Below are 27019 nucleotides of genomic sequence, written 5' to 3'. Positions count from 1 at the left end.
AAATGAAAAAAATCAGTCGGTGTTTACTGGCGCGTCGAGCAGCAACAGAGCTGGCACACAAAGACCTTATTTCTTATACTTTTTATTTTTTTCTCTCTTAATACTTTTCCTCATCCTCACTCGCTTTTATTTTCCCTCAACTCTATCCCCTGTCTGCTGCTCCTTTCATCCTTTTACGGTATACGAACGGATCCCTCAACAACTACAAACTTCATACTACTAACCACTACCACGATAGACATTGTTTACTCTTGACTCAACTCTCTCATGCTCTATAATCTACCCCCAGTTTATACCACCTGGAAAACTTATTCAATCCACTTTATACCGTGTCGCTAAATGACAAAAGAGAATCTACATTATCTCGTGTAAAAAAATATTTATTTCATTATCTATTCATTAATTTATAAATATAGACATATGTATTTAAAAAATGTCGGCCGGAAAAAAAGGGGGGACTTTTTTATCTTAATTATGCGCGACCTTTTATAATTGACTTTAAATTTTTGACATTCGAGATAATTTTCAAATGCTATGGATAAAAATTTCTTTTTTTATTTTTACCTAATATGGAGTAGCCTCCAAAAAAAATATTTTTTTTTCCATGTGTATTTTAAATAAAAATAAATATGTCAGTTGGCATGTGAATAAATATATCGACATATATTTATTGCAATAATATTTGAGAGCAAAGTATTGAAAAAAAATTTTTAATAAATCTTGGGATTAAAATTCGCTTTAAAATAAATTTAAAAAGTATGAACTGGAGTTTTAAGCCATTGGCTCACCTTTCATATATATGTAAATAGTAAATTAAATTAACGCGTACCTTATATATAATTATTTTAATTTGTTAAATAAATAGTTAATTAAAATTTTCGTCAAGTCTCGGGTGTTATGGAGTAATATTGTGAATCGGAGGAAAACGAATAAGAGAAAAAGAGAGAATGAAATAAAATATGTATATATATATATATAGTTTGTCCTCGAGCATAAACTTGCGCAACGGAAGATTGTCGCGTTTGTATTTCAACATCACGCAAGTAGAAATGCCGTGTACTGTTTAAAGTTTTTAACGCCTCGTTGAAACAACGTATTCATAGTAAAATATGAGTAATGAAAATTAGTGTAAATAACAAAAACACAACAAAAATACGTTGTAAAAAAACGAGGCCGTGGTCAAAAATTTTTAAACTGACGAATTCTCATATTGGTCTCGAAAAATAGCAGCTCCGCTATAAATAGAATAAATCTCTCTCTTTTCTGTCTCGCGCGTTCGCGTGTACAGCAAACAATCGTCCGACTAAACTTGCCAGACGCGCAAAAAAAATAAGAAAAAAAATCGTTTAATAAAATATAAATAAATGCATTTAACCCACGAGTTGGTTTGTTCACCTCCACTCTATTAAATTTACGCTGTATTTCCTCCATGAATAATCTGAATTATAAATTGTAAATAAATATCTGGGAGTGATTGATGAAAAAATATTTATTTTATTTAAACTTATTTTACGAAAAGATCAAAGGAAAAAACGGTGAAAAATCATATACGATAAAATATATGTATATATATATGTGCGAGTGTGTCGAGAAAATATATAGCAACGTTTATCAACCCACACACTGATCAAGAGTCTGAGTAAAGTCTGTTACAAATATCTCAACTGTCCGGTATTGGACATTACACACCAGACGTTCGGGTGCCAGTTAAGTATTGTTGCCACTGTACTCTACTACACCAGTGTTGTCTACAGTCTAGATTTATATATACGTGTTCTATATATGTATATATACAATAATAGTTGGTAGAGTTTGAGAAAAGAGCATCTTAGAATAGGAGAATCGCAAGAAGTTCGTCGACTAACGTGAGAAATGAGGGCACGTCAAATATAAAATAGAAAATTTAAAAAAAAAAAGAAAATTACGTTATATTTTATTTTTCATGTTATTTAATTTCCTCTGCTTTGGTTTCCTTTATTTATCATTTTTTATTCTCATTTCTTATCTCTCTTATTCGTCTTTCTTACTCGTACTCATACTGCATCCTCACGAGTCATTTCGCTGTGGCACAGACTTATACACAACAACTGTTCTTCCCACTTAACCGCCCGCTCATTTTACAAAGTCCACGATACGAGAAGTAGTGAGCTGGCGAACGGGTGCACGAGTTAACCGGGTGAGTGTATATATACTTGTGTACATCCATATTACATACAACACGAGTAGAATAGAACAGTATATAGAGGTACGATGGGAGTATGTAGCGGTCGGGTGATTCGTACGTACTAGGAGAAGCCAACGAAACCTATTTATAACGTCGACGTGTAAAGCGAGAATAATCGGTCACTCTGATGATGTTAAAACCTTTCGGGTTTGTATTTGCCGACTCATTTAACGCGTTATTACGTACGATTAAAAAGGATAACAAATTGCCATCAGATTGATTAATAAATCAACACTTATATTAAGCAATCCCGCTCTACGTATGGGTTTCATATAAATCTTAAATTTAATTAAATTCTCATTTAAATTATCATCATAAAAAAATATATATATATACATATATATTATTTAATTATCGGGCTATTGTAATGTATCTGAAGATCGGAACGTTTTTCGCGGAACGAAAATATAAAAGTAAAATATCTATTGGAACTAGATTTTTAAAATTTTTCGCACAGATGCTAGTATGTCAGCCGAAAATTACAGACACCCCCAATTACCCCTTAAGTCATGTACCTGAAGTTCGGAACATTTTTTGTGAAACGAAGATCAAAAAACAAAATGAAAAGTAAGAAATCTACTGGATCTAGAGTTTTGAAATGTTTCGTACATGCGCTAGTATGTCAGCCGAAAATTTCAGGCCACCCCCAACTATCCCTTAAACAGTCAAATTATATAAATTTTACATTTTTGTTGCGCGAAAATCGTTCCGATCTTCAGGTGAATCTATTGTAATAATAGTTGGAGTAGAATTTGGCATCGGGGCCTTTATAAAGGGGAGGTTACAAATTTAATTTAAATAAATTATTTTAAAAAAGCAGTTAGACGAAAAATATAAAAATTAATTTATAAAAGTTTTGGGAAATGAAATTTTAAAAGCCGGGAATTGAGTTGGCAGACTGAAGCAGCGCATAAGCATTACAAGGCAAGAGAATGAGAATGAGTGAGTGAGTGAGTGAGTTAAGGTAGCATGTAACGATGGAGCAGTTCAAGGGTTTATCCCTGTTACGTTGAGCGAAGTGATATACACGTGAAAAGGAAGAGAATGAGGAGTATGAGGATGAGAAAGAGGTGATGGAGCTCAGAGTTGATGGTGTAGGCGCGGAAGACAAGAGAGAAAGATAGGGAGTTTGGTATTCGACGTCGTAGTCGGATAAGTGGATAGACGAGGATAAAGAGTAAAAGTAAATATATAAGAGAGAGAAATAAAAGAGACGGCTGGTAAATCGATATTACCATCGCCATCGGCACGACCTCGTGCCCGTCAACCTTCTCCATGCTTGAACCCAGACCTTCACGATGCTATACTACCACACTCTGTGCTAGTATACATTGGCTGTCTACCGACGTCATCGATTATCATCAATCCTCTTTTCTTATTCTTTTCTTATGTTATTTCGTCCTTTTATACATACATACATACATTTTTTCGCCAAGACGATATAATGTAAGAGAAGAATTCTCTGATCGAATGAATCATACGGAACATTACGAGTATTTATTTATATACATATATATGTATGTAAAAAAAATGTACGCGTGTGTGTTTGTGTAGGTCGCAGCCGTTTTACTTTTTATTTTTATTTTACTGACACAATAGAATAGACGAAAAGAAATTCCAAAAGTATTACTAAGGAAATTTTAAAGTCGAACAGATTTCCCGCGTGTTTTTCCGACTGGAATTTAGATAAAGAGAAAACGAATGAATAAGAATGAGAAAAGATAGATACTAGCGCGCGTCAAAGGATATTTGGAAACGAAAGTAACGACTAGTGGATTTTATAAAAAATACTTTTAAGAGGTATTTATTTTAAGGAGTAAATGAAAAAGAATAAGTTGTTGGGAAACAAATTTATATATGGATAGATGGATAAATGTATAGAGGAGTGATTGTTATAAAATGCATGAGCTGCAAGTAAATATATATATATATAGATAAAGAAAAAGAAACATCGCGCGAAAAATAAAAATATAGTGAGAGGAGAAAACGAGAGGGTATAAAGGATAGACACGAATTTATAGCGTAAAGAGAAATGTTGTTTTTCTCTGAAAACAATACACTCATACTTTGTGCCATGGTACTGAGTAAAGTACAGTGTAATGTCTACAGTTGCTGGGACTTTTACGTAAGAAAATAGTAGAGAAAAAAAAAATAATATATAAATGGACCGTATAGTCTAAGAAAAAATAAAATACTTTTGTGTATACGGTAATCAATGCTTCAAATATATGTTTATTTATAAACATGAATTTGACTAATAATAATTTTTATGTTTGTGTTAATTTGTATTTTTAAAAATGACGAATTATGCACAAGTTATTTAAATAATTTATGGAAACTAAAATTTAAAAGCTAAAGATTGTAAACGTAAATTATAATTATCAAGTCCCTCAGCTTAATTATTTCACACGTCTCTCTGTTCGTGAAGATCAATATCTGCGATGCACTCAAAAAAAAAATACATATATATTTCTTCAGCCTTCAAATCTTTGACTACACTGTGAAAAATTTTCAGAGTGAATGCATATTAAATCCGGAGGGAATTCGGAAAAAACAAACTCCGAATTTACTCCGTATGCGAAGTGATTTTTTTTTTAAACTCCGAGACTCCGAGTGAATTTGGATTTAAATAAAATCCTAAATCACTCCGAATTCACTCTCGATTTTTTACAGTGCACGTATGTACTGTTAATCAAATCTACTATTTTATTTCAAAAAATGAAATAGGGGAGTGCATACGTGCACACCTAAAGTCTGTAAAAAATATTATCGCCGTCATTGGTCAATGCCGTGAAGCGAAGTGAAATACACATGGCCCGGCTCCATTTAAAATAATAAATGAATGAACAAGGTGGTGAGCTGGTGCGAGTACTCTCAGCCGATTATCTGTCGTAATACATCAACAGACAGTGGCATTGAAAAAAAAAAAAAAAAAAGATATAAATTATAATACCATAAAATAAAAAGAAATAAAATCGTACGCGGGAAAACAAGAGCTCAAACAAATACAAAATGACTGGTAAAAAAGAAGAAAAACAAACATTTATAGTGAGACAAAAAAAAAACTTTACAACTATCAAAAACCCACATCGACTTCCTGCAAGCCCGCATTGAATTAATGAGAAAAAAAAATAAACCGTATTACAAGGAGTAAATGAATAAAAATCTTGATTAAATAGATAAATAAAAAATTTATTGTCTTTTTAATTTATAATATAAATAAAAATGGAAGGGAAAATTGAGTGAAATTAGATTTGATGAAATCAACCGGGTAATCGGGCTGGTTTGCGCGATTATTTTATCGTCGTAGTGAAGGCAACACACTACTGCTACTGCGAACAGAAGGGTCGACGTCCTCCTCAACCGAGGGAGACCGGAATGGAATAAGAGACCCATAGTACTGCAGAACATACCATAGCAGCAAGGGTAGATACATATACAGTGAGAGTTCTAGCAGCAGCAGCAGCAGGAGCAGGAACAGAAGCAGAACCAGACGAAAAGAGTAGAATTGAGTACAATGGAATAGAGAGTAGAGAGTTGAGAGTGTAAAAGACAGAGAGAAATGATAGATAGATGGATAGATAGATGTATATGGAACAGTACATAGAGAGAAAGCAAGAGAGCAGTACATAGTTAGACATGGTAGGGTATGGCATGGCATAGGTATGGGTACAGTATAGCAACAGGGAATGAACGAGGACGCGGGTAAGGGCCTGAGGGTGCGGCTGCAGTTGTGAACAAACTCCCCGGTCGTCGCAAGCGCGGGAGGCCCGACCGACCAACCAACCAACCGACCGACGAACTAGCGAATGAACCCTCGTCGACTAAACGACCAACATTGTGCTCAGAGGCTCACGTTGCACGAACGTTTCTCGCCCTGGCATTTTGACGGGTCGATGGGTAGGCAGTCGAGACTAAACTTGTATTTTACCAATCTCGCGAAAGAAAATATCACCCCCATTTTCAATATATTTATAAAACTACCGCTTTTGTTGGTAATATACACATTGTATTTATAATTAATTGTTAATGAATAAATTGTATTTATATGACTATACGAACAAATTAATTACAATAACTCGTATTGATTATTTAACACTATTATTATTTCTGAATGTAAGAACATGTGATTAGTTTTTGCTTTATGAATGTATGTATGTATGTATAAATATTATTTTGACGTTTATTTATTATTTCTGTCACGCGCACCGAGCTTTAGATATGTCACTGCCAAGTAGATAAGACGGTTTATGTATTTATAATGACCGAAGAAATTGTTAAATTTAAATTTAACTAATGCCGTTTTAACTTAATTATAATATTTTACTGCAGTGAGTACTTCGAAAAACCGAGAGTACAAATGAAAAAAAAATTTTTATATTCTTTTTACTTTATTTTATGACACTACTCTTCTGTAAGTACATCTGCAGTAGTAATATAAAGACCCGACGGATTATTACCTGGGAAATATTATTTTGAGTTTAAATAGGCAGTAAGTAGTACAGTACAGATCCTAATTTTGAATTCTACCCAAAAGTTTTAGTCATTTGCTAATTTATGATTAGGTTCTACCTGAGGGATTTCAAAGTAAAGGTTACAGAAAAACAAAAATACCAACGACTTGAGATCGCCAGTAAATATTTGAGATTTTAAAAAAAATTTTAAACACTAATTAAATTACATAAAAAAAAATTTAATCCATAAAATAAATTTGATTACCGCCTTTAAATTTTTGAAAAAAAAACTAAAACGATTAATTTAAATTACGAATTGTCTGCTGACAAACTTGATATCAAAGTACTAAGACTTCTCGGTATCCAACAAAACAACATATAAGTAAAGCCAGGCACGTGAGAACGGGATAAGGAAACAAAAAGAAAAAAGGGGGAAAAAAAGAATAAGTAACACAAGCAAGCAAGTAAGCAAGACAAGACAAGAGTGCCAGCCGATATCCGGCGGAACGGGTTTGTGATTGGGCTGATCCACTCTACTCTCCACTACTAATATTACTCTGTTCTGTTGGATGAGTACAGTATACATATATACAATTATATATGGAGAGAGTAAGATAGACGGTATGAAAGTTCGGGTCTGCTTTGTCCCGGTCATCACGGTCAAGCCGTGTTGCAAGTGAAACAGAGGAATTAGTGCTGTACCGTTTCACGGGATAATTACTGAATCCGTTAATCGAACAACTTGGACAGTTGACTAGCTATTGATTAACCTCAATGACCCGTCTTCCATTCACTTTCCAATCTCACCAATTTTTAAACCATTACACCTTTAATAAAACTCATTACTAATAATTAAATGTATTTATTATTATACATTTAAAGTTTCCTGTGATTGAATAATATTTTAAAAGCTGATTAATTAGCAAACGATTAATAAAAAATTCGAAGCAAGTAAATTGTCTGTAAATACGAAGCCTTATAGAGGTAACAAGGTGTGCAATTGTCGACCTCGTGCGACGTTACGTCAGCAAACTTTGTCCTTGAGAGCAAGCAACAAACGGCTGCAACATACACACTACACCATCACGATCTGACGTTTTAGTTGTAGAGGTATAGAGTAGATAGAAGAGGAGCGGTTCAATATATATATATATATATATATATACATATATATAGTATGGCGCGTGTGAACGTGTGCCCGCGACAAACGACAGGAAATTGTTAAAGATTCGCGTCCTTGACTATCCTCTTCACTAGTGTGTATTCTAGTATTATATATATATATATATATTTCACCAGATCATTGCTTTATTGCTTCTTATAAACTTCCGATCAATAAAAAAAATATTAACATTAAATAGAACAAATTTATATGTATATTATGTTCCAATATCAAATATTTATTCAATTTTATTTTAATTGATCATTAATATACATATATATATTCGCAATAAGATAATTAAATTGGAGTAGAAATTGTATAAAAACCAATAAAGTAAATTTAGGGTAGAAGTATTGTTATTGGAAACTCGAAAAATTGAAATAAAATTATTTTTAAAAGACGCAGTGACATAATTAATTTAGAAGAGATGTGCAAAAACACTCTTATCACTCTATTGCCATGGGAATTTTATTTTATACTTCTTATTGATTAAAATAGAGTATTAAATATCCAAAAATGGAGCAGTGGCCACAAATGCTACTTCTACGCTAGTTGATGTTATTAAATAATGTACCTAAAGATCGTAACGTTTTTCGCTCTACGAAAAAAAATTTGGAACGTAAAAAATCTACTGAATGACTAGATTTCTGAAATGTTTCGCAAGTAGATGCTAATATGTCAGCCGAAAATCCTAAGCCAACCTTTAACTCCGAAACTTCCCCTCAAGCAGTCGAATTTCATAAATTTTTGAAATTTTCGTTATGCGAAAAACGTTCCGATCTCCAAGTACATATTAAATAAGATGTTTTTTTGTGCGTGTGCTAGCCCACACACAAAAATATTTATCGATTGTAAAAGTCAATTTCTCAATATTTATCACGAGTATGTCTATATAAATTTTTGAATCACGAAGTCATTGACACCATAAAAAAAATTTTATCCACTTTAAATTGAGTTTTATAAATTTTTCTTAACCAAAATATATAGGTAGCAAAAAATAATTCTAAAGGGAAACTGTTCTGAGCATAAATATTTATTTCTATTAGTGTACCGTAAGATTCAGTGTTTTCTAAAGAAGGTTTTTCGTGTTCTGTTACTTTCAGTCTCTCACTCGGAACAAAATAAACTCGAAAAATTTTATTTAGGTTTTTTAAGCAAATTTATATGATAAATTGTTAATTTTTCTATACGAAATATTTTACATTGCAAGAAATTTAATTGGCACACAGTAAAACGGCGGGAATATTGCTACTATATATATAATATAAAAGTAAAACGAGCAAAGTGACGACAGTTGACTCGATTAATGTCTATGTACACACTACGATGAATACAAGAATAAGACAAATGAGAGAATAATGAGTCGAGTTAAATAAAATAATAAATTGTAATTGAATAAATAAATAAATAAATAAAATAAAAATAAAGCGGTAGATTTTTAAAAGTAGAATAACCTTATTTACTTTAAAACAACCGCCCAGGATTAATTTTATTTATTCGTTATCGTTATCTGAACGTATTAAAAAAAATAAAAAATTATCTCAGCCCAGTTCTTCGTCTTAATTTAAAAGTCAACCGATAAAAATAATATTTAACGCTCATTTTAATGAGTATTTATTAATTGCTGTTTAATTTATTTTAATTACGTTATATTACATTAATACCGTTGTTAATAATATTATTCAATTAACCAATAAATAAATAAACAAAATATTTAAATAAAGAATAATCTTAATTTGTAATCGAGTGTTTAGTTCTTAATTACTCATTATCGATTCTCAGCAGTTTATTTTATTTAAATTTATAAATATTTAAAACGCGTAAATGTTGAACACTTTACTTTTACTTGATAACACGATGAATTTTATATATAAATAGAAAAAAAAAAAAAACGTATTCTTTTACGGCAATCGAATTTTATTTTCCGTGTCAATCAATTTAATATAATGCGACAAGCACACACGGCAAAATTTATCCGTAAGAAGTATAAAGTGATATATAGTAATAAAGAAAAATAAAATAATAAAACGAACGACCAAAATGAAATGACATGAGAGATGGTCTCTTATAAATCTATATAGAATAAAATAGAAAATAACAGAAAGATTTGTTCATTTTCTATAACATTTTATACCACATATATATACTGGAGTAGATATCAGTACTTATTCTACTCACTCCATTTCATTGTACGTTATATTTTTATTAATCTGTTACGTACTTTCTCTAGGTATTTTAATTCATTGTTACTTTCCAACATACTTTTATTAATACAACTTGTGTAAATTTATTTTAGTAACACACGTCACCTTCACGGTGGCAATGACTCTCTTTTACCACGTTGCTCATCGACGAATAAGTGTATATAGTCGTGCAGTAGTTACCGTAGCCTGTTAGCCGGTTATTGTAAGCAACACGCACGGACAACTCAACTCCACAACAACGACGACGAGGACGACGACGAACAACCGGGTGGTATCGACCGTCCTCACTCTTTGCAACAACGTTCATTTCTCTGCACGCAAACTCCTTCTCTTCTTATACTTCTTATACTTCTTTCGTCTTTCTTTTCATATATATTTTCCCTACTTCTCCACACTCATTCTGGTTATACTCCACGGAGAGTAGTCGCGCGAATGTATATTTGGCATTTACGTCACGATCCTACTGCGATTCGCTTCTACAACTTTTATATATATATATATATATCTATATATGTCTCAGGAAGATTGTGATGTTAAAAAAGTACCAAATATCAAAATTTTTCATAAAAATTGTCTCGAAATTTGTTTTTTTATTTTATAGAAGAAATGAATAGAATAGAATAAAATTAATTACAGTTTTAGTCAATGACTACAAGTAAAAAAAAACATTTTTTTTTCACCATAATAGCAGATGCTGAAGAATCTTTTTCTTTTCCACTGCACTCGGACTCTTCCGGTCGTAGTGCTTCGCCTCGTTTGATACGGGAAAGTACAATGCAGAACATATATACATATATATGGTGTATGGTATATAATACACATAAAGGAGAGAGGAAAAGGGCAAGTATAGAGGGCAAAAGCGGAGACTCATGTCCACAACGTTATAGAACAGCCAAGTTAGCTACTCTCACTCCACCCTCTTATTCAACTTCAACTTCTCTTTACTACTCCCTTCCCCAACACTCTTTTACACTACAATATTTTATGCTCCTCTATCCATACATGCCTAAATTTCCTCTATTTCCAACAACATGTACAACCCGCACAACCCTTATACATACTTCCCACAGATATATTTTCCTACTTCAATAACTCGATCTAAATGCAACGACCGTATAAAAATATTCTGCTTTGTTCTAAAAATATACATACATATATATTTATCTAAAAATAAAAACTGCATACTTGCATACGGTATTTTAAAACTCAAGTCTAATACAGTAAAATTTTTAAGTAAATTTTATTTAAATATAAATTATTAACCCGCGCATTGAAATTACTTTTCGAATATATGGTTTCACAAAATAAATGCCATACTATACAAATATAAATTTTACGTTTAAATTTTATCTCACGATTCATTTAACTGTTTATCTGATAAAACAAAACTTTAGTATACATACACGTCTGTCTATACATACAGTTTACTTGTTATCAAGGTATTTATGATAATTATAACATACGAATAACCGTTATTGAGATGTTAATAAAATACTATACTAATATATAAATATATATGTAACTATGGATTTAACATCAACAGTGAATTTAATATTCTCGTAGGTAAAATGTGTGTAATAAAGGTGAAAATTGAAAATAACTAACAGTTATTCATCCTTTCACTAACCCGTCTTCTATATAAACATGCACACACACACACACACACACACACACACACACACACACACACACACACACACACACACACACACACACACACACATCCACAGATATATATTGCCATATTACACCACAATTTTCTGGCTTTTTTTATTTATTTTCCCGGTTCAATTTTTTTTTCATCCATTTGCCCTTCGGCGTATACCATCTCCGTCAATACTATTTTCTATTGTCCCTTCGGGTCACGTTTCAAGCTAGCAGCGTGAAAAAGAGAATAAGTAAAAAAAATATAATAAAAAGACACTCGAATGTACCGATCCCATCAATTCCGGATTTTCAGTCTGTCTAACGACCCACGGAGCACTTTTAAACGATTAACGTTGCACTCGCTGACTCCAGTGTCCTTTTAATCCTCAAATTATTGACCACTGTACCGTTAATGTTTAGATAAAATATATCTTTATATCTACACTTGACAATAACAATAATTTTGACTTTAAAATTACATTACTTTTTATCTTCAATAAGAAAGCAATTTTCGTAAAAAAAATTAAATACTTGAGGACGTTCTTGCGTGATAGTAAAGTTAGCGGTCATCTGACAATTTTTAAAATTTTCAAATAATAAATTAAAATGTTTATAAAATAAAAATAAAAAAATTCATGATTAGAGAATTCAAAAATCAGTATACGTATTTTTTTAAATTTTATTATTTCAATTATTTAATTTTTTTATATGTAATCAAAAAGTTGTATGCCTGCTACATTTACACTCATTCTTGCGTGAGGCTTAGAACCGATAGTTCATGTACCTGAAGATCGAAACGTTTTTCGTGAAAATTAAAAAAATTTATGTAATTTGACAGCTTAAGGGGATACGCTACCGGACCTCTTTCTCACACTCAGAAAAATAAACGGGACTGTCTTTGTTGCACTCGTTGAGTAAATGAGAATTTTAAAACAATTTTTCTCGGAGACGAATTAGAATTTTTGAAAATACGAAATTTCTAGCCCTCTGTTAAGATTTTAAAAAACGCTAAAGACTCTCTATTTTAGGTTTCTAGTGTTTGTCCGTAAATTAAATTGAATTGAAAATCAATTACCGCTACCCCTTAAGAGGCAGTTCCGGTGATTGGGGGTGACAAGATTTTCGGTCGACATAACAGCATTCATATGTGAAACGTTTAAGAAACCTAGTGATCCAGTACAATTTTTACTGCCAATTTTTTTTTCATTGCGCGAAGAACGTTACGATTTTCAGATACATGATAGTTCAAAAAAGTTGATAAATCATTGAGATATTTTTAAAAATTTAATAGCCTCGAAATTAAATTTGAAACAGTTATCCTCCATTTGACTCACCAGCCGCGCAAGAACGTCCTTTTAAATACTGAAAAGTAAAATTTTATTTGTAAAATAAATTTAAAAAATTTTTCTGCATAATTTCATGTTCACTTATCATCACGTTCATGATTTGTATAATTTCGAAATGAACATTAAAAAAAAAAAATAAATTAAATACATATATTAAATATAAATATATCGCCGTATTCGTAGAATCATTGGGTCAGTTGTTCGGTACGACTTAAAAAACGTGAGAAAAAAAAGTTAATATTTATATGTATGGATATATATATGTACAATATAAATATATTTTTTATTTTAATTTCGAACGCGAGAAATTTAAAGGAACACACGTGATGAAGTCAAACGGATATGCGTTAGCTTTTAAACGAGTGTAGTAAGTGTAGATGTATAGAGGCCGCGAGAACGAAAGAGCGAGATGGTAAAAAAAGATGAGAGGAGTGCGAGGCCTTTTACTCTGAAACTCGTCGGCTCGACCGTTGCGGTCAAGATTTATGTTGTGAGCAAGCAAAGAGAGTGGAGGAAGAGTAGCAACAAGCCGACGAAGAACGTTAACAACGGCTGAATAAGAACTTGGTGTAGTTTTATAACCTACTCTGTGTATACGAGAGTGAGACAGAGGCTGGGAGTAAAAATAAAAAAAAAAAAGTAACACAAAAACGACGAAAAGAGAAAAAATAAAATAAGAAACGTCTTGGAAGATCAACGAATCCTTGAGATCCTGGCGGGACCTCTTCAAATAAATACGTCGTAGAAACTTATAAAGAGTGAGTGAGATAAAAAAAAGGGCGCAAAGGCATTGAGAAAGATGAAATAAAAATACAGTCAAGAAAAATAACTAAAAAAATTTTTGAATTCCGTACAACGAATAGAGCGTCCAATTCGCCTCGACTTAAATGAATTTACTACTCCCTTTTTTATCTCTATACTCCATACTATATTTTTTAATTTCTTTTTTATTTTTCCATCCCGCAAAAGACCTTGAGTTTATTACTCGCAATAACGAATTAAAATGGTTCAAAAATTAAAATACACGTTCCTCGTTTTGTTATATAAGCGATAAAATAATTTTTTGATTAAATTGCTTTAAAAAAACACATACACACACATAGTTGCTTCGTTACACATTACAGTGTTACATAGCAATGAAGTGAATGGAGAATTTATGAGATGAGAATAAACTCGTCGACTGGCACACACACACACACACACACACACACACACACACACGTATACATGCGCATTTAAACTCCACAGTGAACCACACAAGTGGGCCATTTAAAAGGGATAAAATTGACATTATAACGTTTTATATATAATTGACAAAGCGTTTAATAAGATGTGTATTTCAAGTGTATGATCTTTAAAAACGTCCTTGATACAGACTTGAATGGCACATCAGACGACTTGTATATCCTTTGAGACTCTTGCAGTGGCTCATAAAGTGGGTCATAAATATTGCACCTACTCTCTTGAGACTTGATCGATATCGAGCGTGACTCGTTCAAGCGCACGACTTTTCTACCGCTACTCACATGTGCCTATATATATATATATATATATATATATATATATATATATATATATATATATGTAGTCTATACATATACATATACATATACACAACTGTTATATATGCATTCCAACGGAATTTCTGTTATTTTTTTTTATTCTACCCTGCTCGAGGACGAATTGTTGGCATCTTGAATCGATCAAATCACGCATTGATGCACTCACGTGACAAACTTATCACTTTAATATACATATATGTATGCAAGTTATTTTTATATTATTTTTTAGCAGTTTTGTATTGTACGATAATCATGTACTGACAGTTTTTTACAGAATTATATATGTAAGTAGTATAAGAATAGTTGTCTTCTTTATATATTTATATACACGTTTCTTTGATCTAGATTCCCCGTAAATCTACTTATTTTACCGTTAACACGACACTTGCTATTGTTACACTCAGTGCACGTGTGACGCAACTGACAAGGTTAAGGCGAGACAATTTAAATTTATTTATTAAAAAGAACGTTCTCATAAATTATTAATTAATAGATAATTAAAAAAAAAATGATAAATTTTACCATTAAATTCATATAAATTTAAGATAATAATTATGTATGTATGTACATTAAATATGAAACCATATTTATTAGTACAGATTATACTTCCGGAACGTAATAAATATTTCATGTATAAATAACATTATGGTTTTTTTTTTTCGTTATAATGAAAACAATACTCAGGGGTAATTAAACATATGTTGTAATAATTAAATGCCATGGTTGTACTCCGAAACAAAATAATTCTGTTAATTTGTTACTACTATTCACTCTTACAAAGCTGATATATTTTTAAAAAATCGATTGTTCGTAAACCAAAATTAATAACAATTTTAATTAATACTTCAATTAATATGCAATTACGTCAGATTTTCAATTGTGCCGCTAACAAAATTATTACAACATTATTTCAAATAAAATACAGTTACAATTGCAAAGCAATTATCGTTTTTTTTTTTTAAATTATTAAAGAGTAATTAATTATTAATTAGGTAAAAAATAAATGGACTTACAGATACATGTTTATATACAATATTGAGCATTAAATTAATGGGGTCGTTAACATTACAGAAGATATCTAAATAGGCCTATACGCATGTAAAAAATAACCGGATAGATAATTTTTTTTTTCCTTTTTTAAAGCTTTGTACACATGCAACATACATACCGCGATCGATAAGTAACATTAAAACATTTTTTTTTCTTTAATGAACCGGCGCATCAAATCTCTACAATCCAATGAGGTTACGAAATCGTATTTTAAAATTATTGCCGAGATAACATAAAAAAAAAATTTTAATTAAAAAAGAAAAGAAAATAAAAATAAAAAAAGTTGTATTTTAGTGAGTGAGAGGTTTCTGGCAAATGCATTACAGGTCAATCATTAAAATGAGAGTTACGTAAAACAGAGATGGAGATAAAAGTAAATATATATGTAGACATATATATATATGAAGAGAAGAGAAAACGGGAATTGGTGAAAAGTGAGTATGTAGGTACGGGGAAATGAGATGAGAGGAACCGGCGCGAGTGAGAGTAATGAAAGACACGACGTGGCTTCTTCTACTGCCCCTCAGCTTCTGCACTGCCGTGGGCATCCAACCGAGAGCGGGATATAACTGTTGGAATTTATACGACAGTGAATCGAGAGACAAGACGACGACAACGACGAGCAAGTGACGAGAGAGAGAGAGAGAGAGAGAGAGAAAGACAAAGAGAAAGAAACAAAACCGTGACAATCGGTTCTCTTATATATTCGTTTCCCTACTGAATACGCGTACTATATTATCGTATCTCTTTTTCCCTTGGTCTCATCAGTACTCACTGATGATAAAAATGAAAAAATTCAAAAAACGACAGAGTAAAAATAAAAGTATGACAAAAAAGTTTATCTTTAAAACTCTCTAAAGCGACATTCACCGCAGCAACTTTACGAATTTCATCTTTGCGAGTATAGATATCATCGTGTTGTTGTCTTTGATATTAGACTTGATACATTTGTGATGCACAAATGCTCATACTTTTTTTTTTCTACATCTCTTTATTAAACTTGCCATTCTTTAAACAAATTTACTATAATAAATAAAAAGCCATTACAAAGAAACTATTCATTATTTTTCTATTGCTCTTCTGACGTTTCAATAAACAAACTTTTTAAAAATAAAGTTTTAAATATTTTTTTCAAAGCGAAATATTTCAATGACAAAATATAAAACCGAGTAATCGATACTCGCGTGTGTCTATCAAACCGTGACACTATAGACGTGCTCTAGAGTGCATATTGCGATAAATATAAAATAAATAAAGTAGATTATGATTATTTATTCCATTTAATTTATTTTATAATAATAGAATTAATTGTTATACTATACTGTTTATTAGTCGTGATTTATTACGATTAATTAGTACATTGAGAGAAAACCGCAGCAGAATGTGTGTACACCAGTCAATAAATACATACAAATATATATGTATATATGACGTATTCAAACGATCAGTGTATTCAGATTTACATAAATCAAGTAATCCAATATGTCAGACAATGACGCATCAGTTGAGGGATGACAACTACGGATAGGAATTGAGTAAACGAAGGATAGAAAGAGAAACATAAACTCTCACGTAAAACTGACAACCGCTACATTAAGTACAGTATCTAAAGCCAGCAATGTCGACAACTATAGTATGTACTATATAATATAATATAACTACTCCAAGCCGGTGAGTAACGAGGTTACTGGAACGCCTTTAGATTTAATTCACTCTCAAGCAAGTAAGCCAAAAACTTAAATAAAACGTACGCCGGGACCCCAAACGTTTATTATTCATCTTTTTAAATTTTAAATCCATCTGAAAATTTATACTGTAAAAAATCATGTACTTGAAGATCAGAACGTAGTTCTGGAGGTTGGAGGTGGTCTAAAATGTTCGGCTGACATGCCAGCATCTGTATGCGAAACATTTCAGAAATCTAGATCCAGTAGATTTTTTACTTTCAAATTTTTTTTTTCATGGCGCGAAAAATGTTACGATCTTCAAGTAAATAAAAAATTGGTAGTGAATTCGGATTTTAAATCCGGATTCACTCTGGCACACAGAGTTTCAAAGTTTTCAAGAAAATCACTCCGCATATGGAGTAAGTAGAGAGTTTGTCTTTTCAGTGGAGTGATTTCGGAGTGATCTGGATTTTATTCATGTTCCTGAAGATCCGAATGTTTTGCGCAACGGAAATGAAAAAATTTTTGTAATTTCACTGCTTAAAGGTGACTTAAGGGGTAATTGGAGTTGCCTGCAATTTTCGACTGACATACTAGCACTTATGCGAAAGATTTCCGAAATCTAGACCTAGCAGATTTTTTATTTTTCATTTTGTTTTTTTATTTTCGTTCCACGAATTATTCCCGCATTCACTCCGATTTGGAGTTTTAATATTTAAATAAACTCCAATTCGGAGTAAATTTCACTCCGAGGGAATTTAATAAATAAACATCCACTCCGGATTTAATCCGTAAATTTTTTACAGTATAAATTCAAAGTCAGTGATAACACCGTCTCGGTTTTAGCTTTCGTAGTTGATAAAATGATAATAAAGAAAAATAAAAAAAAAGAAACAAAGTGAAAGAGGATTATAAAATGATTGTAACAAGAGTATATAGAAGCATGAGAATCTGTGAGAGGATATTGTGGATTTATCGTGGCCGTAACATTAAGATTTAGTGTCGGTTGCCAAGAGACTCAACTCCCGGTGCAACCCCTGACTATTCTCTCTACTCTCTTCCGTATATTTACCCTCTATTCTCTATCTCCACCTTTTCTCATCGTCTCTATCCCATAGCTAATTCAATTTCTCATCATACATAATTATCTTACATATATTTAACAAATGTCTTCTTCCCAACCAGTCGGTCTTAGCCAATCAACAATAGATAGTTACAGATTTTTATTTTTTACTTTGCCCGTATTGTGACACTCGATTGCTCAATGCAAATAAAATTTATTACTTCCGTCCTAAAATCTTAGACAATTAAAAAAAAAACTTTTTTTACTCCAAAGTATCGAGGGTAAACGTCGACCGTTGAGTCATTAAAATAAATGGCAATGCTGTTAATAATAATAATAATAATACTAAATATATCAGTATCAATGTATATATATATACTTACATAAATGATACTCGAGGATAGTTAGAGCAAGTAAACGGCACTCTTCCGTTTCGTCAAGTCGGTGATGTGTTAATATATCCAATAATAAATCCACAGGGGCAGATTGGCACGGGTACACTTTATTATCACTTGCTCGTTGAATCACTGACAAATAACACTGTCACATAAATATATATACAAATACAAATACATTTTTATTATTATTATTGCTACATCCATACTATGTGTACACTTATGACGTTTTATAATGCGTGTTATATATAATAAATATATGAGAAAGATGAGGATGTGAGTATGAGAGAAACACAAGGCAACAGAGAGCACCAGAAGCTGTTGTACAAGTAGCTAATGATAAAGAGTACACAAGTTGAGGATCAACTTTGCACACACTAATAAATATACATATGAGTGATAAAGATACGGGGAATATTATTCGTGGAACTTCGTTGTCAGTCGTTTAGCTCAGTTACTACGGGACACGTATCAACTGGACACTAATCTCACTAAAAATTCTTTTAATCACAACACATATATTAATATACATATATATTTATTTATTCCTCCTCGCTTTCACTGATATCCTCACGATTCATTTTTAAATAATTAATACACACTAGCACCTTTCACCGTCACTTAAAATCACTTTATAAATAAAATTACTCGTTCCGAGTTATTGAGAGGACGAAATATCTGAGTTAAATATCCCGCCGGTAGACGAGAGCTAAAACTTTTAAACTCAGTTCCAGGAAAAACTTAAAACTTTTTCACTGCTGTGTATGGGTGAATTTTAAAATTTAAGTAAACAACAATAAAACGAAGCACGAGTGTAATAACCAGACAAGATGTTGATTTAAATTTTGAAAAGAGATGAGTAGATTTTAGAGCTGACTGAAAACTTGTGGCTGTAGTTAACTTAAAAAATGTTATAACGGCGTGGAGCCACGTAGTTACGTAAAAGTGCGCGTCGGTTGTTAAAACTGGGCCGTCCGATGCGAGTACCAGAGCAGCGCGGTTTTAATACCGTGTGTGTTGTGTGTATATTGTATCGGGCACTCGTCAAGGACACGCACTGGGGGTAACCTACTTTTCACCACACGATTATTCCCACTTGGGGGAGGCGGAGGAGCACACAGGTGTGCTCTACGTGCTAATACTCAACGTATAACTCTTCTCTATCTCTTCTCTCAATATTTAAATATTTAAAAACTCTTTTTCACTTCACTGCACTTTACTTAACTTTTAAAAACATAAACCTGCCCAAATATACTTTATTGACAGCCCACTATTGTACAGACTCAAGACACCCACCATTCACGAGGACAGACTTTATTCTCAAATATCAATAATAATAATCACTATGATTATTATTTATTTATTTACTTAATCCACAAGCTGATCGGTTCCCTCCCACACTTTAAAATATATTTAAATTTACAGTAGATTATTATTTAATTAAACGGATACACAGTTTATCGTTGCCGCGCGCGCACTGCAGGACACTCTCTGGTATAGAGTATATATAACAACTATAGGGAAAGGGAGTAGAGTTTAGTTTTGTTAATGATACGACACGACAAGTGAGACGGACAAGCGACGAAACGTCTACGGCGGAGGTCCGACTCGAACTGAGCGCCGAGCAACTGATCGCAGCCAACCGACTCGGCTCGGGCGCTCGGAGCACCCGCCTTCGGGCCTCTTCGGGCAACTATACGATAGAAGGATAGAAGTACTGTACAGTGCTAATATATATATATAGAAGTGCGATACTGTCAGTGTGTGGTAGTGATGTCAGTGGTGGTGTAGCCAACGCGTTGCTGGCATACAGCAGTACCCGCACACATGTACACAGTGTACTCTACTCTCGTCTCCCATACAGCACCACCGCGGGTGAACGCGGCGAAATGAACGAGTGAGGCCGATGCGACTCGCTGGCGTATGCTAGTGAGATCGACTACTCAACTAAACAGCCGATACGAGCGATGCAAAAGTGTGGAGCATTATCAACACCGAACGTCCACCCGGAAACTTTCCATCCCCGCGGTCATTTATCGGAAACACTACCAAATCCTCCACACCATCATCGTTCCCGCAATAAGATCCTTTGTGGTTTTTATCACATAATTGCGGGTTAAGGGCCGTCCTCCGCCCATGCTGCTTTTTATTTTATTTTTTTTAAATACCACAATACGGAAAGAGAGTTTTAATACCCATGACACGTAGTGTTTAAATTTTTTTTTTCGTCTTTTTGGACATTAGTAGAAGGTTTTGTTGTACATACGGTATCGCGGACCAAAGGTTATTGGACTAAATAATGAAAAAGTTTTTTTTTTTTTTTAAAAACAGAACTTGAGGTGTGTAAGTCATTGTACGGTTCCGAGGATTCTTTTCAATCTGTCCGGGACAATAAATTTTCTTCTCGTCCTTCCGATACTGCTGCACGTGGATCTGTGTGTGTGACAGTATTATATGAGAGTAATACTCAGTGTCTGTAAAGTCTCAAATATACACATATATATATGTAGTCTGTAGTCTGTAGTGTGAAGGGATCTCTTGAGAAAAAGAATAGGATAAAAAGAAAAATCCGTCTGCCCTGAGATTCTTTTCGCGCCTCTTACTGCTGGCTCCCGTGAGGAACGCGCTTAAAGACGAGATGAGAAAATCTATTTTCTCCGGGCCTTTTCCTCAAGATCCGGCATTTTCACCATCCAGCATCATACCAGCAACTCAACAACTAGATACAGTAGAGAATAGAACAGTGACTGCTGCATGTTACTTAGAAACGGCAGAAAGACTTTTAGTTTCGCACGCGACCAAAAGTTTTTTACGCCTGTCGTCATCGCGATCGCTTTCCCCCACTTTACTCTCTGTCCGCTTAACTAAGGAACCATACCACACAGCTGAAGAAAAGCTGTAGTTATACGGTTCAGATACTCGCGCCTCTGCCACTGTCTGCTCTCAAAGTACATACCTCTTTCTCTTTCTCTCTTTGCCGAGCAACTTGGTGCCAATGTCCAACAAGTTGTCGTTGCTCCGGTGTTTCGTGAAAGCGACTCAGACACCGAACGCCGAATAGAAGCTTTACTTTATCTATATAGGTTTATATATATGTATACAAACATACCCATGGTATGGAAGAGTATAGTAATGTAATAGCAATCGCTCGTGCGAGTTAATCCTCTACTTGCTATGCTACTGTACTACTACTCTATACTCTCTCTCTAACTACTCGCGTAAGTGATTAATTCACGTTACGTTCACGCGAGCCCGCCAGCGCATATATATGTATATATATATGTGTACCTATATACTAGCTCACTCTCGTTAATGCTGATAAAGCAACTATGATCATTCTACGCGTTAAATTTAATAGGAAATGTCATCTCCTAGATTTAATATTTTACCTTCATACAGAATATCTATTGGTTCGTATTTCTACTGTGCACATAAACTTTGAATGTATGCTTTAAAGTTTAAAAATACATATATGTACATATTAACTTATTACTCTTGAACTATTTTGATTATTTGCTAACAAAGGCACGTGTATCAGGTGTCACTTGTACTTAATTTTATTTATCGGTTGAAAAAAAGTAACATAAGCTGACTAAAAGTAACTCCAGGTTATTTACTCATACAATATTTATTGCTTATACTTGATCTTGATTATATGTATGTAGTTGTTTGTATAGAGACAGTAGATATGTGCGGCAAAAAGACTCGAATGTTGTCATCGATGGAATTTCCGCAAATTTCCGCTGCGGAAAGGCCGCACCTGATTTACCATCGCCACTATTACTATGTACTGTACATTCAACACATCGACAATGGCACCTCATGCTTTGCGTGGCAGTGGTGACTACTCATATATATATATGTATATAGTACATACCACCGAGTAGTCACGCATACTGCATATGTGAAGAATAGTATGTGTAGATACAAATACATACTCACGTACGTCAGCGGTGATGCGACGTTGCACGACGATGGTGAGGAATCGCAGTGGCGCGCAGGCTACGCACTGTTGCCAAGTTGTACTTGAGCCACTGAGTGAGCCAAGTAGAGAGAGCCGAACCGCTTTCCCGTCAAGCATTGCGACTCGTCATCGAGTCCGCGCTGGCTGCAAAAATGACATGTACTCCGTTCTTTTAATATTACACATACATACTAATACCTGTGTTACGAGTATGGACATTTTAACTAATGTTAAGAAAATAACTTAATTACTTTCTCTGTAATAATATTACGCATGTCTATTCAAAGCATTAGCAAATTTAACAATACAACGACGTGAAAAATTATCGACACGAATTATTACTTGCATTTTATTTTTTATTATTTTTTTCCACGGGAATACGAGCACACGTCAAACGTTCACGTCCGCTTGTTCAATGAAAGCTTTTTTTTTTTTAATTTTTTTATTAAGTACAAAAAATCCCAACTACTGTAGGTAGTACCGTCAACGAATCTTTCTTGCTCGTTCACTGGCTTGCCGTCAGAATAAAATTTCATAACTCCGTACATAATGAGAGAAAAATAGAGGAAATGGAATAAATAAAAGTGGAAAATGCAAAAGAGCTTAATAAAAAGAAATAATAAAATAAAATAATGAAAAGAGAAATAGAGAGAAAAGAGGATAAAGCAAACACGATCTATACCAACATTCGAATATACATATGATATAACATTTCGTAAATAATATATAGCCAATAATATCGCATCATCGTTTTCCCGTCTCGTCGAATCGCAAATCACCTTGTATACCTTCCACACTGTGTGCCAGTGTAGTGCCGCGACACGATGTACAGTACCGTTCATCCTCCGATCGATACCAGCTACTACTACTACTACATACTACTACTACGACCAAATACAAACTAAAACCCGAACCCAAAAACGAGGGTCGGGTAATCACCTACGATTTTTCATTGTCATTAAATTTTCCTTCTATTCTTCGCCGCCAACACGCTTAACAACCTTCACTTAAATCCATCACACATAAAAAATTTTTTTCTCAGGCATAATTACACTTGTATTAAAAAACAAAAAAAAATTACACCAACGAAATTTCACTTACCTAAATAAATATATTTAAAAAATTTTTATTTTCTGGTATATAATATATATGAATATATACATACAATAGTGAAATATAAAACGAGAGAATATCAAATAAGTTTGGACAGCGAAAAAATGTAAAAAAAAAATCTCATCAGGGGTAGGTCAGCACCGAGCGGCATAAGCGAGTACCTGCGCTTGGGAATGACGTTCGAGGTATGGTATAGAGTAGTAAAGAACCTGCCAGGTGAACCGCGTGTTGTCGACATGAGTGCGACACGCGAGCTGATACTCCCCTTTTTATTCTTTCCTTCTCTCTCCCATTGATTCTCCATTCGTTTCCCCCTGCGCTATGTTTTTTTTTATTATTTTTTTTTTCTATTCAATTGCATTGTACTGCACCACCTGTCGTTATCCCAAGACTTTTCAATCACTTGTAAACCAGTAAAGTTAAAAAATAATTAAAAATTTAACATTACGTACTTAAGTTTGAAATTTATATTTTCAGTATATTGTCTGATCGATTAACGTAGATCGCATAACGTCACATGATTAAATGAACACGTCAATGGATTTTAACCCCCCAATAGTACTAATACTCGACTCTCGATAATTCCCTGATGACAACATTCAGAACAATTGTCAAAGCCGGTTCTATTTGCGCGTCCATGGATCACTATTCAAGTGTACCACCAGAGCACAGTGTGTAGTGGATTGGTCTCAATAATACGAGTATGGTAGAGTAGAACTTGACAAGTGTCACATACTCACGAGCTTTCTCTTTCTCTTTTATATATTCAGACGTATATTATATCCCAGACTGTACATTTATCACATAATCAGTTATCTTAAAAAAAATTTTAAATATTATTTTCGTCCAGATAAATTTAACTTTATATATATAGATAAATATGTACAGATGATATTTAATATCAAACTGTTAATAGCAATGAGTTATTTATAACGTTTATAAGTCATGAATACTTGAACTAGTTTGTTTGTGAATCAAGTGCCAAGGACTCAGAGGCAAACGTTAGGTCAGTAAACCGACGGCCGAAGGCGGATTCTACAGAGTTTTGCATCAACATATGACAGAAGTTAAACTCTCAGCTTCATATGTATTCCTATTTTACCTTGAGTTTTATATTATCTACTTATGGATGTCGATGAGTAATATTACGATAAATTACGTTTGTGAAATTGTGAATAAATATATGTTACTAATTGTCAATATTTAAAATACAAATAAAAAGTAGGGGAAGGGGGGGCAAAGCGGGGTACTTAAGAAAATACTACGATTTCGAGGACTCAAATACGCTAAATCTTTTTATGAAATCTACTAATATTCAAAGTAAATAAACAAAAATTTCAGTTGCCGTTAAAACAAAAAAATTTTTACTTTTGCGGGCAAAATGGGATACCTCTTAAAAAAGTAAAAAAAAAAATTCTGCATATTAAATAAAATTGATTAAATTTAATTTTTTAAAAAGTAATTTATATAAAGAAAAATTATATTTTACACAATTATTGGATGCAAAGGAAGAAAAAAAAATTTTTTATTGGTTTTTATCATAAAACAGAAGCCATTAACATTTTTTGACTGACACTCGATTTTTGAAAAAGTTTAACAAAAGAAAATTCAAATTAATGCTCAATTTTATTTATAAGTGATTTTGGAATGTTTAAAAAACATTTAAAAAATAAAATTTTTTTTAATAAAATTTGGGGGGGGACCCCCTTCCCCTATTTAACAGTGTTAATTTAATAATGTCAATAATTCGTCCTTGAATTGTTTAACGTTCATGTATAACGGTCTATAACGTTAACTCGCGGTATTATCTTAAAGTTATATTAAGCTTGTCACGTCGCTCGAGCGTAAAAATTAAATCCTGCACACAATAAACGCGGGTTATTCAATCAGACAAAACGGCGTTCATTATGCTGAATTTAAGCAATTTTTATTGTTGATAAAATTTTTCAAGCTTAATGAATAGAATAAATGTGTGTGTGTTTTTTAAATCTATTAATATGAATTGAAAACACGAACTGGCTGAGAGATTTTAAAGGATTTCAATCGCGATTCACGCTCTAGTATTTGTATCGCTGATTTTATTGTTGATTCGTTATATTTCAAATTTAATTATTTTTATACATTTCATCGGTAAATAAACGTTTTATAGATACCTTTTTTTTTAAATAAAGTAAACTCGTGTAAAATATTTGGAAAACAAACAAACAAAAAAAAAATATAGTTTGTTCTTGATTAAGCAAAATAAAAATTTTGTATTGAATTTAAAAAAAAAATATAAAGATTACTCGAGTTTTTATGAAAGCGTGCTTCTAATTTGTGTATAGTAATTGGGTTATAAATTTTAAGTGGCGGTACATCAATTAAAAATTTAATATTTTCTAATGATTACTCATTACTTGGCGCACTAACTTCCTTAACTGCACTAAAATAGATATATTTAGCAGTGCATGACATTGACATTAACAGAAAAAAAATGATTTTTGAGTTCTCGCAGCTCTTGGATAAAATTTTTTATTTTCTCAGCTGAAACTAAAAACCACAAATTTAATCATGAAAACATTTAATACCCTGCGATTATTTTTCACAGAATCATAACGTTTTGATTACAACATTTTCAAAATAGTTGTCAAATAAAAATCATTATATCATGTTCACATTCATGAAATTCCAATAATAAAATAAAAAGATAAATTTTTTTATAAATATAACTGAAGTATTATTAAATTTGCGAAGCTGAAGTACAAGATAAAAATATTTAAGTTTATTATCGGGTTTGAAAAATTTATATACACTCTTTAAATACCACGAGTTTTTTAAAAACTAATTAATATAATAATAACAATGCCTATTTAATTATTAAAATGTATTTTAAAAGTGTAAAAAGAAGTATAGAAGGATTATGCGAAATTAAGATTTCATATTGCGCCAGAAATAATGCAAGTTACTTATGCAAACAGCTCTCGGAAACTCTCCGTTACACTGTTACACACCGACAAGACCAAGGTATGGGTGCAGATATTCTTGTACTTGTACCGAGGGCAGCGTACATAAGGATGAGAGTTTATTTTACTATTACACTTGGATTATATCATGCAATATTTACGTACATCGTCCATTGTACATAATATATATATACTATAAATATAATATATTATATACATATAATAG

The 27019-nt window shown here is 32.6% G+C and overlaps 1 protein-coding gene across 1 annotated transcript in view; it reads right to left on the bottom strand.

Annotated features, from left to right (window-relative positions):
* LOC130676453 (serine-rich adhesin for platelets-like) overlaps positions 1–20400 on the bottom strand; it is a 123797-nt gene extending 103397 nt beyond the window's left edge. Inside the window, exon 1 of the mRNA XM_057482663.1 lies at positions 18763–20400. The gene's annotated coding sequence lies outside the window, so the exon portion shown is untranslated. The remainder of the gene's footprint in view (positions 1–18762) is intronic.
* Between the last annotated feature and the right edge of the window lie 6619 nt (positions 20401–27019).

The sequence above is a fragment of the Microplitis mediator genome, chromosome 10 (assembly GCF_029852145.1).
Source record: "Microplitis mediator isolate UGA2020A chromosome 10, iyMicMedi2.1, whole genome shotgun sequence".
Lineage (NCBI taxonomy): Eukaryota > Metazoa > Arthropoda > Insecta > Hymenoptera > Braconidae > Microplitis > Microplitis mediator.
Note: the sequence above shows the minus strand (reverse complement) of the source record. Positions and strands in the feature narration are given on the sequence as shown.